Consider the following 6,000-nt stretch of genomic DNA (forward strand, 5'->3'; position numbering starts at 1 on the left):
ATTCTCTTGGCAAGAATTTTTTAGAAATTTAATTTAATCGCAAACAATTAACAGAAAACATATTATTTTTATTGTAATAGATGCAATCGAAAATATTTTTTTCATGTATAAATTATTTCTGTAATGGAAAGATTAAGAAAAACTACAATTATAAAAAAAGAAAAAATAGTTAATACAGTTTTAAAAATATAAATGTAAAGATTTAAAATAGAAAAGATGTCTCTCTCTCTCTCTCTCTCTCTCTCTCTCTCTCTCTCTCTCTCTCTCTCTCTCTCTCTCTCTGTGTGTGTGTGTGTGTATATAAAATGCGAGATATTTTTACAGAGCAGATAGAAAATATATATTTTCATGTGGATAGGATATTTATATATATGTATAAAGAAATCACTTGGATAGACATCTCGATTCGGTTGAGCTCGATCTTCACTTACTTGATGCCGAGAAGATGTTTATACCAGCCAGCTGCGCGCACATTGCGCCGCTGAAGAAGATCGATCGGTCGGTCGGTCGGTCGGTCGGTCGCTCGCTCGCTCGTTCGTTCGCTCGTTCGTTCGTTCGCTCGCTCGCTCGCTCGCTCGTTCGCTCGAGAAGGAAAACGACGACATGGCGCCTGTCCTTTAGCGCGTAGGATCTGACACCCGGAATATTCTTCTCGTTCTCGTCGTCGTAGTCGTCGTGGTCGTCGTCGTGGTCGTCGTCGTGGTCGTCGTCGTGGTCGTCGTGGTCGTCGTGGTCGTCGTCGTCGTCGTCGTCGTCGTCGCCGTCGTCGTCATCGTCATCATCATCGTCACCGTCGTCGTCGTATCGTAACGCCTCACGATCTCGTATGAAACGTCCGTGACGGACTCCACCCTCTTCGCTCGTCGGGGAGATCTGCGGTTCATCGAGAGAGTAGCCTTCGGAGGAGGGGGAAGGAAAGGAGAGAAGGGACTGCGACGTCCATCGCGCGAGTCGCGCGCGCAGGCCTAAAAAGCGCACTGTCAGCCGGAAGCGTGTAGCACACGATATCGAGGAGGGGAAGGAGGATGAGAAGGAGAAGGTGGTGGTATGGAAAGATATCGAGAAACAGAGAGAAGGGAGGAGCGAGTGGAGAAGGCAGGAGCAGCAGCGAAGAACAAGAGAGGAGAGGAGAGGAGAGGAGAGGAGAGGAGAGGAGAGGAGATAGAGGCCTTGGCACCGGATATACGATCAGTTTAAATCTGTAGGAATGCGCGACGAGAAAATGTGTATATGTAGAAATATCGCGTTTCTTTAATCGCGAAAGAATCATCTTTCTCGTGAACGAAGTACATTATCGATTTCTCTCTTTCATTTTTTCAATCGATTCAACGCTACGCCGCGAATAAGGGCACGAGCAAACGGCAAAACGAAAAAATAGAAAAAGTTACACACAAGCAACATCGATGCACCTTGACCGATCGAAGCGAACTGAGCGGCCGCGTTGCGCGTCGACCGGCTGGCAACGTACCGTCAACCTCTCCTTCCTCCATGTTGCTATACCAGTGCGCCGGTGCCGTCGCAACTCGCAACTACCTCCGCTCTCCGCTCCCGTCACTACCGCCGCGCCGCCGCGCCCGCCTCTCCCCCTCCCCCCGTCACGCGGGGACACACTCCGACCCCAACGCGCTCTCGGCGCACTGCCATCGACGCAACGCCGGCCGCTATGTATGTGGGCTGTGGGACGCGGGGAGGGGGAAGTGCGCGCGCACGGGAGCGCACGTTGAGTTCGGAAGCCGCCGCCGCCGCCGTCGTGCCGTGCGCCGCGCGCCGCGCGGTGTCCGACATGCCGCGTTGGCATGCTACGCTATGAGAATGAGCACGGTAAGAAGAGGTACGGGGGAAGAACGGATGGTTTCACGCGGTTTCGGCGACACAAGCACAGGGATTGGCTGACCGTGAATGGCGCAGGTGGCGGCGGACCGGCCGGCCGGCCGACCGTCCCGTCCCGGTCACCCCGGTCGCCCCGGCCGGTTCGGTTAGGGCAATGACTGCATTTAACGTGCCATCATGCACACGCGTTAAGAGAATCGAAGTCACACACGACGCCTTATGTTAGCGATACATTTCGCTAGATATTCCAATTAAATGTATAATACGTTTTATTGTCTTTTTTTTTTCGCCCATACAATCTTGGATCAAAACTCGTAATTTTGCGATCAAAGTATTTAATTTCTAAATTAATTTTAGGCTATTTTCGGATTTATATTTCCAACAATTTCCAGCAACTTTCACAAAATTGTAAATAAAGATTATTATTTGCACTTGTAAGTAGCATTATTACTTGCACTATTACTTGTAAATTTATTGTTAAATGAGCATCAAGGTATCAGTTTCTTATAATTATTTTGATGACTGTTTAAGTTATTTTTTTATGTAAAAGAGTATAGAAAGCAAATATTATTTTCCTTAATCTCTTATAATCCTCTCACTTCTTTCCATTACTTATAATAACAGAATAATCGAGTTACATGGAAACTAAACAATTTTTCGCGATTTTTAGATTCGTCAAATTAAAATCTGTTATAATTTAAAGTTTCTCCATACAAGATAAATGCTGAATAATTTTTATAACACATTTTTTTTGTTGTTTTCTAAATAAATTTATTTTTTGGAAAAAAAATGTATGACAGACTATATTATAAATTATATTATGTATAGAAGGAAGAGAGAGAGAGAGAGAGAGAGAGAGAGAGAGAGAGGGAGAGAGATAAAACAGGGTGTTTTTGTACGTATTGTTAATTTTTAATATGACTTTTCTTTGCTTCTAGACGCTACTTATATGTATACTTGATTTATTCCATCACGCCCCTTAATCAGCAAGTTAACATATTTTTTCGCAGGATCGCCATGCGCGTTCCAATAATTAAGTACGTACGCACACGTAGGATTATTTAGGATTATGCCGACAGATCTGTACGTCTCTCGCTACACGATTTCAATTATTACTATGAGCCACTTTACACTGAAAATTGAAATTGCACTTGGATTTTAATAACGGGAATGAAATGACTAAAGGTTAAATCTTTTATCCGTTCCATTTTCGATAATTATTGAACATTGAAGTTATAAATTATAAATCAAAGTTTAACTCGTTTTTCGATAATACGTATCGTCCAATGGTTAATTATTGGTTTTCGATCATATGACCAACAAACGTGAATAAACAGTCATTGAAAATAAAAGATCTTAGATTTTGTATCTTGACGAAATTCTTATACTTATAATTCTTAATAAGCTTAATCATATTATCACACGTATTAATTAAATATATCATTTTGTTGTTCGAGAATTCATCTTGGTTTCATCGTGTCGTTTTACATAACCGATGCACTTATATTCGACGTCAATAATCTTATCGGCGTCGACCCCGATGACCCTGTAATGTTTTTGTTCTGTGGCCCAAATCCAAAAAATTTTATCGACACATTCGTCATTCGTTCTTACGAAATAGGGCCAGAGGCTTTCTTGATAACGGTGTAGCAAAATAAATTTAATATGCATAGAAAGAATAATAGATATGTATAATTACATAAATAAACAATGTTTTTACATTTTACATCTCATATATTTTATTTGACATATAGTTTTATTTTATATCACTCAATTTTTTTTATCTCGTATATGCACGCGCGCTCATACATACACGCACACACACACACACACATATTTTATTTTATTTTTATTCTTCATTCTATTTCTTTTATTTTATTATATTTAATCTTTCTTTTAAATATTCTCTCTTTGATAAAATTTTATCAATTTTATCGATATTACTATAATAGACAAAAAATTCTAATAAAAAACAACATTTATTTAAAAAATATGATGTAATATTACTTTTAATTTTCACTTTTATATTTTAATATTTTTAATTACAATTTTTCAAATGACAAAGTTTTATTTTATTTAAACGATAAAATATCTCTCTAATGTTAAAGAACCATATCTTTTCGCTTGTGCAGCATAGTTTAATAATGTAGATATTTTAATAATATAGATGTTTAATATTTTATTGTAGAAAAAAGTGGAAAGAATTAATTAATCGCATATTGCGGAATATTTTTTTGTGTAAATATAGATACATTGGTAAAATATAAAATACAAAATAACTTATCAAAAATAACTTATCTTCTCTCGAGTCGTAGATTTTGAAATATAAGAATTTAAAATTGGCTAATATACTAATTGTTGTTTTATGGAGTTATTTGTTTGTGAATTATACATATATGCGTCACTAATACTAACGCGCACGCGATTTATAAACAAGCGATTGTCTAAACATCATAGATTGGCTGGAAGACAACTTCAAATTCTTATATCTTATAAACTTATATTTCTTAAAATGCAAAATTACATACTTTTGTTATTTAATTTTTCGAGAACTTTGCTGTAGTATTTTCATTCGCGAATTTCAAGTTTATATATTTATTATATTTACTATATATTTATGCATACATATATACATATACTACTTATGGATATACGGGTGTATAACGGACTTTTTTAAAATTACACAGAAAAAATACACTTCAAGTTTAAAATTAATTATACGATGAATAAAATCAGATATTTGCCGACCTGAAGAGACCCGTTCACATGCAAATGCATTTTTTTCTATGCGTGCGACTATGTTCATGAATATATGGAAGCTCGATTCCGTAATCTTTAGCTATTGTCACATCATGTATAGAGACCATTTCAAAACTTCGTCGATAAACTATCACGACGTAAGAATAAAATGAATAGGGTCTTGGCAGAAATAATGTTTAAGACATGTACATGATTACGATACAATTAATTACGTAATATATTAGATTATTCCAACAATTTATACATAATTATATTATATTAATGATAGACTTACTAATCACAAATCAAAATTGATTCTTTTTAAATAAATATTTTTGTTGAGAGAAATTATCAGCTTTTTCATATAGTCGCACTTCTTCTATTCTTCATAGATATAAGGTCATTAAATTGGCAAAATCTTAATGACATATTTAATCTTAATGACATATTCTTTGACTAAAATTGTTTTCTTAGCTGAAATGAGAGATTGAAGAAATTTATTTAGTGATCAAATTCAACTTTGTAACATTTATACAAGATTATTATTTGTACAGGCGCATGGAAGATATATAAAGAGCAATACTTGATATGCACATGATAGAATTGAATTTGCACATATTCAGAAAAATTTTTAATGAACTATGCTACTTTATTAATTTATATTTATTATTTACTTAATCACACACAATTAATTCTTATTATTTATCGTATTTAACGCTACCTTCAAATGAACGAGACAATTGTTAACATTTTGGATCATTAGTTGAAGTATTAGAGTTTTGAGATATCAGCTCTTCTTAATATTCTATATTATCAAGGCCTAGAGAAATGATCCAAATCGAGATTTCATAAAATATATCTATGATGAAAATATACCAGGCATCTCGATTAATGGCAGATGATGGCATTGATCGCCACATTATGGCGGCCATTTATGGCGGTCATCATTATATTTAGGAATAAAATAGAATTAATATCAAAGAGCGTAGAAAGGTGTTATTTTTGTAATCTTTTCTTTTCCTTATATTTCTTTTACTTTCTTCGTTCCATCTTGCGCTTTTTTCCATTTTCAATAATTATTGAACATTGAAGTATTTGAACATTTAACATTTAGGAATCTTTCTTGTATATGCATGTATATGCGTGCGTTCTATGTACATGTACACACAAGATATATATATACACACACACACACAATTATTATTCCTGTACAAATTTTATTTACATAACAAAATTATTTTCAATTTATTTTGTATATCAACACAAAACAATGATATATTTTTTATACTTACAACTATATAAATAATTTTTCGTAATATAGATATATATTACACGTCTATATACATTTTGATGTTTTTAATAGTGCGATAATGGTATATATAACGTTTTCTTATAGAATGATATGCATAATAATTCTTATTAGTATATATT

This window comes from Camponotus floridanus, unplaced genomic scaffold (genome assembly GCF_003227725.1).
Source record: "Camponotus floridanus strain SB8 unplaced genomic scaffold, Cflo_v7.5 scaffold33, whole genome shotgun sequence".
Classification (NCBI taxonomy): Eukaryota; Metazoa; Arthropoda; class Insecta; order Hymenoptera; family Formicidae; genus Camponotus; species Camponotus floridanus.